Here is a 12892-nt window from a genome sequence, read left to right as displayed (position 1 = left end):
ATCTCAAATCCCAGAGAGAGGTGAGATGCTGGGAGAAGGGAAGAGGAGGAGCTGGGAGGAGGCCTCCGGTGGGAGAAACCAGGGGCTCCCATTAGGCAAGAGAGAGCTTCCTCTCCAGCAAATTCTGCCTCCACTACCTGAGGGTCATTTATTCCCTCCTTCCCAGGTGATGCAGAGGTAAAGAATTTGCCTGCCAATGCAGGAGATGTAGGGGATGTGGGTTCGATCCCTGGGTCAGGAAGATCCCCTGGAGGAGGAAATGGCAATCCATTCCAGTATTCTTGCCTGGAGAATCCCTTGGACAGATGATCCTGGTGGGCTACAATCCATGGGGTTGCAAAAGAGACAGAAACAACTGAGCGACTATGCACACACGACCAAGAAGTCAGTTTAACTATAACCTTATGTGCCATTTAGGATTAGCTTGTCCAGCTGCAAGTGACAGAAAACCCCTAATAACAGTGGCATAACCAAGAACTCTGTTATGTAATGCAAGGTCAGAGGTTCAGCCCAGGGCTGGGGCAAAGGCTCCTTGACCATCAGGGTGTCCAGCTCTTTCAGTTTCCACCATTCTCATGGTTCAGGGCTTCTACCTATTAATCCAAGGTGGCTGCTCCTGCTCCAGTCATGGTATTCAAATTCCAGCCAGCAGGAAGGAGGTAAGGGAAAATGGGTACACTTCCACCAGTGAGGACACATCCTAAAAGAGGCAGTCATCAGTTCCACATGCCATGGTGAGCATTCAGACACATAGGCACACTTAGCCTTGAAGGAGGCTGGGGGAGTACCCTTTTTCCAAACTGTCACTAGCAAGGTTAAATATTACGTTTTTTATTACTTTAGAAGAAGGCTAGATAGATAGACAAATAACTTGTAGGCTCTGCTATATCAGGGCTGGGGGTTGGGGACAAGAGAAGAGGAGAGAGGGAAAGGGCTGGAGAAAGTATCCGGGCTGGAGAAAGTATCCAGGCAGAACTGAGCCTTTACCATGAATTTATCAACCTCCAAATTACACTCAATAAGTATCAGTTGAACATCTGCCTTGAGCCACACACTGAACTAGGTCCTGGGCATAAAGTGGTAATGCAGTCTGTATCCTCAGAGGGATTATATTCTAGTGCAGGAGGGAGACATTAAGCAAGTAATTATTGGAGCTATTTATATTACAATTGCAATGGTGATCGGCACTCCTGTGATAAGCAGATGCTGTTGAAGTCCTGCCCTCAGTACTTGAAAGACCATTTTCTCTCTGCTGGGATGGGATGGGTGGGGGAGGGAGGGTTGGATTTTCTCTGGCTGGGAGGAGAGCTTTGTGTTCAGGCAGTGCAGGGTAGGGACCCTTAGGAACCCAAGCATGGATGGGCAGCAGTGGAGGGATAAATGCCTCAGTGTCTCACCCCTTGGATTCAACAATTCAGGTGTACTGCAGTCTCCCAGAGGTCCCAGTGCGATGGAGCTGCAGCTTCCCAGAGTGCTCACTCAGGTGCTCAATAAAACACCCACTTCCTGGTCTGTCTCACCTTCCACCAGTAGGGGACTAGTGCTTCCCGAGGGCACCTCCTAAATAAAAATAAACTAGGTGGGGGACTTCCCTGGTGGCTTAGTTGGTAAAGAATCTGCCTGCAATGCAGGAGACCTGGGTTCAATCCCTGGGTTGGGAAGATCCCCTGGAGAAGGGAATGGCAAGCCACTCCAGTATTTTTGCCTGGAGAATCCCAAGAACGGAGAAGCCTGGCAGGCTACAGTCCATAGGGTCACAAAGAGTCAGACACAACTGAGTGACTAACACACACAGGTGGGGTGCTCCGTCATTCAGTCGTGTTCGACTCTTTTCGACCCTATGGACTGTAGCCCGCCAGGTCCTTCTCTGCATGGGATTCTCTGGGCAAGAATACTGGAGTAAAAATCCTTACTTTTAAATTCTTAAATTCTTGCTGGGCAAGCTCAGCTGAAGACAGTGGGCAGATGACAGCAGCCAGAGGTGGGGACCGGCCCCCTGAGCCCAGAGGTATTTGGGTGGAAGCTGACTCTCCTCTCCTTTGAACATGTGGGGTCCAGAACCGCTGAGTCTGCTCTGATTCTGATGCTACCCCTGGTCTCAGCATGTATTAACACCATCCTGGATTCTGTCTCCTCATTAGACCGAGGCTCCGGGAGGGCCAGCAAGCTGGATTTCAGCTCTGGCTTTGAGTGCTCAGGGCTGGCAGACCCTTCCCTCACCTCCAGGGACTGTCTCTGGGTGTGACAGGTGATACTGTGTGCTGTGCTGTAATGCTTCCTTGAAGATTTTAGAAGGCTCTATATTGGACATGGGGACAGCTTGTCTCCTTAACTTGTAAGTAAATTTCAGAGTAGGTCCACAGTCTGATTACCCCCTCAATTTTTTTTTAAAGCAACTTAACTCTGTCCATCCCTTCTTACCCAGTCCCCTAGAAGCCAAACTTTCTCATACCCTATCTGACCTCATCCCCGAGCCCATCCACTGGTTCCCCATCACACAGGACCAAGTCCTCCAAACTTGATAGCGTCTAAGAAAACCGCCTGGACTGCCCCAGCCCACCTTCCAGCTTGACCTCTGTGCTCTCGGACAAGCAGTCCCCTCCGTCTGGAGTGTCCTCCCCCGCCTTGCCTGCCTGGGGGGAACCTCCCCTCCGCTCTGCCCCTCAACACTGCTTCAAGACAGCAGAGGTGCTCTCATGGCAGCAGGAGCCTTGGAAGGCTCCCCTAAACACGGTTGTCCTCCAGGATTCCCCAACTTCTGCCCACCCTTACAGCCTCATGAAGGACTCACCCCCACCACGAAGCTTTCCATGATCTCCCCCAGTTCCTCAAGGCCCCAGTCCCTTGTGCTCAGTCCCAGGCCCTCTGAGCACATGGGAACCTTCTTGACTGTGGCTGGTTAATTTCTGTTTCCCCACGGTCTCTGAGCCCCCGGAGGGCAGGGGTCTTGTTTCACTCATCTCTACAGCCACGGCACCCAGCACAGCGCTTTCGGCATTCCAGGCGCTCAGTGGCTCTGGTTTGAAATAACACATGATGGGACGGCCCCGGTGGTCCGATGGCTAAGACTCCGCCCTCCCAATGCAGGAGGCTTGGGTTTGATCTCTGGTCAGGGAACTAGCTCCCACATGCCGCAACTAAGAGTTTGCCTACTGCAACTAAAATCCCGTGCTGCAAATAAGACCTGGTACAGTCAGATAAATATAAAATGAATATTTAAAAAAATAAAGTAAAACAACACCTGAAATGTATTGAAGCACTGACCGTGCTCTGTCATGTCCTTCTTCTGACTTTCCCTCAGTACATCGTGAGCTCCTTGAGGTACATGATGTTCCCATGTTCATCTCTGCATGCCCTGCATCAGCAAAGCCCCCAGTACAGCGTAGGCACACAATAGTGTTTATTGCAACTGAAACAAGTCAGTTCATGAACATGAACATAGCAGGTCCTGGAAAACATATCTTAAGACGGATGTGCTCGAAGAGAGGACAGACGAGGTACTGGAGGGGCTGGTTTGTTAGCCCACTTCTCCCCTCCTCACTATTATCAGGACACCCCAGCTCAGACTCTGCTATGGTTTGAGTGTCTGTGTTTCCACAGGTTCACATGCTGAAATCCTAACCCCATAGGTGATGATATTTAGAGGTAGGAGCTTTGGGGGGTGATTGGGTCGTGATAGCAGAGCTGTCATACATGGCATGACCCCAGAGGGCCCCCTCCTCCTTCCACCATGTGAGGGCGGTGAAAACGGTCATCTATGAAACCAGGAAGCAGGCTCTCCAGAGGCCAAATCCACCAAATGCCATGATCTTGGACTTCTAGCCTCCAGAGTCATTTGTTGTTTATAAGCCACGGTGTCTTTATGACACTTCGTTGTAGCAGCTCTCAAATGGACTAAAACAAGCCCCACTAAAGCATAAGGCAGGGTGCGCTCCCTAAGAACAGGGACTTGAAGGGATGGAATACTGCTCCCAAGACAAACACTAGGGCTTCCCTCGTGGCTCAGATGGTAAAGAATCCACCTGCAATGCAGAAGACCTGGGTTTGATCCCTGGGTCAGGACGACCCCCTGGAGGAGGGCAAGGGAACCCACTCCAGTATTCTTGCCATGGGCAGAGGAGCCTGGTGGGCTACAGTCCTTGGGGGTTGCAAAGAGTCAGACATGACCGAGCGACTAAGCGCAAGACAGCACAGGCTAACACTAATCATGAACAGAAACAATGGCTGCCTGGTGTGGCGTCCCCGCTGCAGATCAGGTGCTGCTGGACGCTAGGTGTGCCCTGATCGCCTCAAGTCTGAGGAGCAAGTACTGTTACACCCGATTCATGGGTGAGGAGACTGAGGCTCAGGGATGACAAGTGAGCTGCTCAGAGAACAACACGGGCGTTCATCCTGGGTCCGCCCACCCCCAAGGCTGGTAAAGCGGAGGAGACAGGCTCCAGCTCTGCCAGCCGGTCCTGGGAGCATTTCTCCTGTGGCTCCTGCCTCTCCAGCCCAGAGCTCTGGATCCAGCTCTTTACCCCCACACCCAGAGCTACTCCTGTGGCCCAAAGTGAGGCTTCCACTAAGAGAACTTAGTTTTCAGATCATCTTCAGAAATGGGAATGGGAGCGACTGATGTGGGCAGCTGAGGAAAAGATGCTGTAAGGCTCTCGACCTAAGGAGACAGAGCCGAGGGCAGGCCCCCCACCTCCTCGGTCCCTCATTGAGGGGGGCCCTCTCAGTGGGACACCTGGCCAGTGGGCAGAACTCAGTCTTTCTCCTGGGGGAAGGTAAGGAGGGAGGGGGAAGTGGGAGGGAAATGGGGGTGGAGTGGGGAGAGAAGAAAGCAGTGCTAAGGAGGACAAGTGTCTCTTGTCCATACAGTACAGGTTCCTTCCAAACTCCAAGTTCCTAAGAAGCTTGTTTATTTTCCAAAGCTCAAGACTGTATCCCTGTTCTGGCAGACCGGATGAGGAAAGAACCAACACATAGCCTAGAATAAATACATGTGCACACTCAGCACACACACACACACACACACACATACACACCTACACACAGATCTTAGGCTCTGTAAGTCCTGGGTTGAAATCCAGCTCAATCACTCACTGAACGTTTCTGAGCCTTGGCCCCACAGTCTGTAAAATGGGGATAATAATAAAGACCAACATTTACAGAGCCTTTGCCGTGAGCGGGGCAGCGTTCCAGGAGCCACGTGAGTGTTATCCATTTAATGCTTACCGTTGACTTGCCCTACTCGTCGCCAGGACAGTCTGAAGATTTGCTGCTAGGAGGAGGCAGAGACCACAGGAGTGGGCCCAGGAATCTGTCTTCTGCTGGGAGCCAAGGGAATGTGCCTGCCTGCGGCGCCCAGGGTGAAGGAGTGTGCCATGGGGTGGGGGGAGGGAATGCCCACGAGGCCAGGACTCCACCCTGCTTCTCTTCCTGCTTCTCTTCTCGAGACTCTGCCCTCTGCCCCCTGACCCAGAGCTTCTGGGAGCAACCCTGCCTTGTGAAGTGTGATCATTTCTATCCCCGTTTTATAAAGGAGGACTCCCAAGTGCAAAACAGTGGAGTAATTAGCCCAAGACAGGTCAAGAGAGCCTAAATGCCACCCCGCCGGACCCCCCGCACTGACTGTACAAAGACCGTCAGACCTGGCAGGACTGCTGGACCGTCACAGCTGCCCTTGTCTAGAACCTGGCACTCGTAAGTCTTCAGTAATGAGAAGCATTGCCACCGCCACTGTTGTTCCCCGTGGCCCTCCATCTTCCCAGCGGTGCTGAAGCCCAGGGCTCCAGCTCAGTCCTTCCCTTCCCGGCCACAGGTCTAGGGGCGGGAGGAGGCTGGCTGGACCCCAGAGGCTCTGTCCCCTGCGCAGTGCCCCTGTCCCTGCCTCCATCCTGCAGTCCAGCCGAGCTTCCCAGGCGCTGGGTCCTTTCAATCTCCGGGCGGTCAGCTGGGAGGATTTAGAGCCTCTTGAGCTACAGTGATTATTGCTCTCTTGGGCAGAGGCGGCATCAAGTGTTACAGCGTCAGTTTCCTAACTGACTACTCGTTGAGGGAGAGGTCAGTGCCACCACTCCCGCTTTACATGGGGGGGAACTGAGTCCCCAAGAGTCAGGGGATTTGTTTGAGCTCACTTAGCAAGGTCGGCAGGGTTTGTGCATCTGTGGAGCAAGGAAGAGAAAAATAAATGAGGTGAGAACAGCAAAACTCCTCTCTCTTCTCCACCTGGGGATTCCGGCTAGAAATGACTGGGACTCCCTCTGTCTCCCCAGCAGTTAAAGGGTTATCGTGTCGGCAGGGGGCAAAAGGTGAGGGAAAACCAGGACGGGGGGGGGGGGGGGGGGATGCGGAGGGGGGCTTGGTGAGAGCAGAACCTGTGAGGGGGCAGGCGTTGCCCTAAGAGCCATCTGCCCTGTTCCCTTTAACGAGAAGATTGTGTAGCAGCGCTGGCTGAGAGCTCCCCAGATCTGCCGTGTGTTGTTCGCAGGGGTTGCTATAAGACAGCACCACAACTGGGTGGCTTACACAACAGGATGTATTGTCTCACAGTTCTGGAGGTGTGAAGTCAGAAATCAAGGTGTCATCAGGGTTGGGTCCTCCTGAGAGTCCAGAGGGTGAATCTAGTCCAGGCCTCTCTCCCAGCTTCTGTAGCCTCAGGCATCCTTGGTTCATAGATGGCATTCTCCCTGTGTCTTCACATTGTCTTCCTTCTGTGTACATCTACCTGCTTATTTAATTTATATGCAGAGTACATCATGAGAAATGCTGGACTGGATGAAGCACAAGCTGGAATCAAGATTCCCGGGAGAAGTATCAGTAACCTCAGATATGCAGATGATACCATCCTTATGGCAGAAAGCAAAGAACTAAAGAGCCTCTTGATGAAAGTGAAAGAGGAGAGTGAAAAAGTTGGCTTAAAACTCAACATTCAGAAAACTAAGATCATGGCATCTGGTTCCATCACTTCATGGCAAATAGATGGGGAAACAATGGAAACAGTGACAGACTTTATTTTTTAGGGCTCCAAAATCACTGCAGATGGTGACTGCAGCCATGAAATTAAAAGACACTTACCCATTGGAAGAAAAGTTTATGACCAACCTAGACAGCTTATTAAAAAGCAGAGATATTACTTTGCCAACAAAGGTCTGTCTAGTCAAAGCTATGGTTTTTCCAGCAGTCATGTATGGATATGAGAGTTGGACTATAAAGAAAGCTGAGCGCCGAAAAATTAATGCTTTTGAACTGTGGTGTTGGAGGAGACTCTTGAGGGTTCTTTGGACAGCATGGAGATCCAACCAGTCCATCCTAAAGGAAATCAGTCCTGAATAGTTTGAAAGGACTGATGTTGAAGCTGAAACTCCAACACTTTGGCCACCTGATGCGAAGAACTGACTCATTTGAAAAGACCCTGATGCTGGGAAAGATTGAAGGTGGGAGGAGAAGTGGATGGATGACAGAGGATGAGATGGTTGGATGGCATCACCGGCTCAATGCACATGAGTTTGAGTAAGCTCCGGGAGTTGGTGATGGACAGGGAAACCTGGTGTGCTGCAGTCCATGGGGTCACAAAGAGTCGGACACGACTGAGCAACTGAACTGAATTAAACCTGTGTCCAATCTTCCCTTTTGCACAAGGACACTAGTCATTGGATTGTGTGTACCTGTGAAGTCACTTCAACAGTGTGGGACTCTTTGGGACCCCACAGACTGTAGCCCATCAGACTCCTCTGTCCACGGGATTCCCTCAGGCAAGAATACTGGAGTGGGTTCTCCATAGTGGATTAGGGCCCACCCTAATGACCTCATTTTAACTTGATTACCTCTCTAAAGACCCTGTTTCCAAACAAAGGTCACATTCTAAGCTATTAAGAGTTGGGACTTCAAGATATCTTTTGTGCGAGAATACAATTCGGCCTGTTAGTTGTTGAGACCACCATATTTCCTAGTCTCCCTTGATGGTCCATGTGGCCAGTGGATCATGGAGGAAAGTGGTATAGGCCCAGAAAACCTCCCACATGATTCTCCACACCTTCTCCTCCTCCATACCTTCTCTGCCTCCATCAACCAGTTGGACACAGATGATCCAGTGGAGAACTCCAAGGCCCACCAGACAGAAGGAACCTGGGTCCTTGGATAACTGCATGGGGCAGAGTTTCCTGCTGACCTGCCCTGGAGCGTATCATGTTAAGTCACTGAGACTGGGGAACTATCACTGCAGCTAGTCTACCCCAAGAAACACTGCTGGTGGGTGTCCCTGGGAGAGTGCTGGTCAGGCCAGGGGGGCCTTCTGGAGGTCCCCCCTTTGTACCTGCGAGTAGGTGAACGAGACCCCTCCCTCTGGGTCAATCTCCTCCTCCCCTTGGTCAGTGGATAGCAGCATCGCAGAGGACATTCGGGATCATTTGGCCAGGGCCCCCATTTGTCCTTATTCATATGGCTCCCATCTTTATATTTTTATTTGTTTATTTGTCTTAGTTGTGACATGAGGGATCTTCAGTCTTCTTTGCAGCATGCAGGATCATTAGTTGCGGCATGCGGGATGATTTCCCTGACCAGGGATGGAACTGGGGTGCCCTGCGCTGGGACCACGGAGTCTTAGCCACTGGACCACCAGGGAAGTCGCTGGCTCCTATCTTTCATCCCAGGTTATTCCCACCTGTCTGCCGCTCTCTAGGGGGAGAGGAGGGGGTGGTTACGACAAGAGCCCACAATGCCCCCTCACTGAATTAATGTTGTGCAAGAAAAGAGGAAACGTGCCAAATTTCATGTTTGGAAATCAACTGAAAAGGAAGCATCACAATGGCCTTCTCATTGTATGTAGACTTTCAGCACCTGGTTGAGGCTGAGAAGCCCACTGTGATGACAGTGAGAAATGAAACCATCAACTGGGTCTGAAATAAGCGGTGTCCCCAGGCTGACAGGCGTACCGGCCCACCAGTGACAGTTTCTTTTTCAGAAACTCTCCCCAGCTGTTCCCCTCTGGTAGCATCCTTCAGACCAGTCAGTCACAGGCCTCACAGGCCGGGGCAGGAGACGCTCTGTGGGGGGACTTGAAGGCCCCAGAAGTTCTCTCTGAAAAGAACGGCTCCGAGCCAGGATGGGGAAGGTGTCACGGGCCTTCTGGAGTCAGGATCACCTCCAGGGCTCAGTCAAGGGCAGTGTAGAGCCTAGCAGAGTTCCCCAAAGCAGGGGAGGAGGAACAACAGCCCGACTCTTGCCTGATCACACACTATTTAACACACTCAGAACCGGACAAAATCATCTCCCTCGATGAAAGCAATGTGATACTCGCTCACTTGCTTCTCCTAAATAGCAGAAAACAAATGCAAAAGGGAAAATGCAGACGTCTCCGGGCCAGCTCCTCCCAGCCGCCTGCACCATCATACCTTGAGTCCCTGAGTGTGGACCTGGTGAGCATCTCTGCTGCCTCGGACCTCACAGGTCACACCTGGGGTCCGGCTTGAAGCGACTGCAGTCATCGAGGCCTGCAGGATCTCTGACCCTGTAGATGCCTCCTGCACCTCCACAGGATCACAATCCAGAAATTTCTGCTCCCATTTTCTGGCCCTTTCTCTCAGTTCTGTCTCGATTAGTGATGATAACACTTTAGGATTTGAGACCGACCTGTGGCTGGAGGAAACTCAGAGTCTCCTTCTGTTGTTGTGGCCTGACCTCTAGACCTGACCTCCCATGAACTTGCGACTTTGCCTAGCAGGTGACATTTTCTGAGGACCCGGTCTATCTCATTTTTCCTCTCCCAAGACCAACCCAGAGTCACTTCCTTCCCTGTTATGAAAGCTTTCACCCTCCATGCACTCGATGATGCCCTGGTTTCTGGCTCATTTGCCAAACGGGATGGCAAACAAAGCTGATGAGCCTACCTGGCACTTAATGGCTCGGATGTCCCATCCCACCACCACCCAGGTGCTCTCACGGGGAGCTCCTCGGGGTGGGGTAGGCTCACAGAATTAATACCAAGCATGACAGTTTTGCCATGGAAAGGGCACAAACACTTCTCCGAGACAAAAGCTGACACCAGTGGTGTGGGAGAGTCTGGAGGGCCCAAGGGTTCCAGGAGAGGAGGCTGTGGAGAGTTTGGCAGCACCTGGGCTGGGGTCTCAGCTGTGGTCAACACCAGGGCCAGGACCCCTGAGCTCATGGAGGAAAATCGAGGACAAGGATTGTGTCCCCGTCATCAACACAGGTTGTGTAGATCCAGGACACAAAGATCAGCTCTCTTCCCCGCCCATCAAGGAGTTTGAGATCATTGACACTTTTCTGGGGCTACCCATCAAGGACAAGGATCTGAAGATCATGCTGGTGCAAAAGCAGACCTAGGCTGGCCAACAGGCCAGGTTTGAGGTGATTGTAACCACTGGAGACTGCAACAGTCATGTCAGTCTGGATGTCAAGCAGCCCAAGAGGTACAACCGGGGCCTCATCCTGACCATGCTCTTTGTAACCCTGGTGGGCCGGGACTGCCGGGGGAACAAGATCAGCAAGCCCCACATGGTGACACATCACTTCCCCGGGCATCGTCCCGGCCCCTGTGCCCAGGAAGCTGCCGCTGATGGCAGGTCTCTGCCAGCTTTGCCAAGGTCACTTCAATATCACATCCAAGACCCGCAGCTTGACCTCACTGACCCACACCAGTCTCTAGGGGTGACCCCCACCATGGTGCTTTCACACCAAGAAAGACAGTGAATTAAACCTGAAAGCAACGACCTCTCTGGTAGTCCGGTGGTTAAGACACCATGCTCCCGACGCCGGAGGTCCAGGTTCTATCCATGGTCAGGGAACTAGATCCCACGTGCTGTAACTAAGACCCAACACAGCCAACCTAAAACCAAACCAAACCAAAGAAAAATCCTGACAGCAAACCAACAAACAGAAGCTCCACAGACAGACAGTACGGCCAGGTACTAAGGAGCAAGTTCTCTTGCAGGCTCTCATCTACTCCCTGGTTTAGCAGAAAAGGCTGGTCAGGCATGAGAAGACTTGGGCTCTCACTCTGGTTCTTCTGCTTTTGTCCTCTGTTCCCTAAAGCCGATCGCCTCCACTTCCTGAGTCTTGGTTTCCTCACCTGTATAATCATCCCTACCCACAGGACTGTTGTGACAATCAAAATGAGAGGATCCATGTGTTAAGGGCACTGGAAACTGCTAAGCCTAGACATGAGGAAACGTCATGGTCATTCCCACAGTATTCTTGACCTTTTCCTGCTCCTCCCGGCTGTCTTCAAGTGTCCTGTGCTGCAGCCAACCGGGGTTTGTGGTCACGGTTGTCTTCTTGTTGGCCTGCCTTTATCCTCATCTGGCCTTTGCTCCTGCTATGCCCTCCCCCTAAAATGCTCTTCTCCTCTATTGCCTTTGGTCAAATCCCATCCACCCTTCATGGCTCAGCCTAAATTCTACTTCCTCCAAGGGCCTTGCCCAACCCTTCACTTGAAAAAGTCCAGTCTCTCTCTTCTGCACTCCCATGCCCACTTGATCTTTCACTGTCAACACTCTCTGACTTGCATCGTGGCTATTTGAGTGCAGACTACGTGTGCTCTGCTGCAGCACATGCCTGAGGCCAGGGTCCCTCTTGCATCTTAGCTGAAGGTTAGCATGGAGCTTGTGCACAAAAGATGCTCACAATCACCCTATTAATTGGCAATGAGTTGAGAAGGACCTCAGGAGATAATCGATGTCTTTGGGGCCTGGAGGCAGAAGATGAGCAGCCAGGCTCCAGGGAGCAGGTCCATAAACATCTTTTGACAGAAAAGCCCAACCTCAAAGCCTAGCAATTTTAGATTATATTTGCACGGGAGGCTTTTAAAATAGCAAAACTTTAGATTTATGTCTCTGTGAACAGATGTGGAAGGGAAAATCAATTCCTCATAGTATTGGCTTATTTGTTTTTTTATCGCAGTGCTAAATATTATGCAGTGAGTGACAAATTAATACATAAATTGACCTGGAGACACATCCTCCAACTCCCTTGGACGAGAACGGGACCTCATGGCTGGACGTGGCGGGTATCTCACATCATGTGTTGGTCAAGCTGGAGTTTCCCAAGAACATGATGGACGTGAAGATGACTGATCAAGACGACTCTTAAAGAGCCCAGACTTTTCCCCAAAAGAGGGGAAATGCGCAAGTAATTCGTTCTGGGGACAAATGGTATGGAAGACTGGTACCACCTTGCCCTTGGCTCTGGAGCCTTTCTGGGGCTCTTAGAAGATGTCAGGAGAAGACCTTGGCTGCACCGTAGCTCCTTCCCAAGCAAGGCCTCCTCCAGGATGAAAGGAAGAGAAAGACCCAAGAGCCGTGAACTGGCAGGGGCCTGCCTGCCCCAAACAACCACCTGCTCTCCCCTGGTGGGGCCCCTGGAGCAGATAATGTGAGCAAATGAGTGTGAATGTGACCTTCCTCCTGAGGGCCCCAGGCCCTGCTCTCCGAGGAGCCTGGAAGGCAGAGCAGGCACATGAGAGGCAAGGACAAGGCCGGATGAAGAAATGCGTCAGCTCACCCCCTGGGCCAGTGGTCCTACAGGGCTCCCTGAACAGGAGAGGGACCTGGGGGTGCTGTGGGATCTGGGACCCACCAGGGAACCCTATGGGTGTGCCAGTTGACTCCTGGCAGCCAAGGACTGGCCTGGGCTCTTGGAGAAAGCAGAGTAGGGAGAAAGAGCAAGGCCATCCTCTAAAAAGATTCCATAAACATGGAAAAACACTAAAAGTGACTGCTTTCCCCAAGAGAGGGGATGACATATAATAGTCAAAGCTTCTGATTTGGCCTAGCTAAATGCCTAGGTCTGAAGAGAGACAAAGGGAGAGACACAGAGAGAAGGACTATTAGGACTATTTTCTATTTGTCTGGCAGCCTTGCATTCAGGTTCTCACCGAGGGACAACA

Source organism: Muntiacus reevesi, chromosome 20 (assembly GCF_963930625.1).
Source record: "Muntiacus reevesi chromosome 20, mMunRee1.1, whole genome shotgun sequence".
Classification (NCBI taxonomy): Eukaryota; Metazoa; Chordata; class Mammalia; order Artiodactyla; family Cervidae; genus Muntiacus; species Muntiacus reevesi.
Note: the sequence above shows the minus strand (reverse complement) of the source record.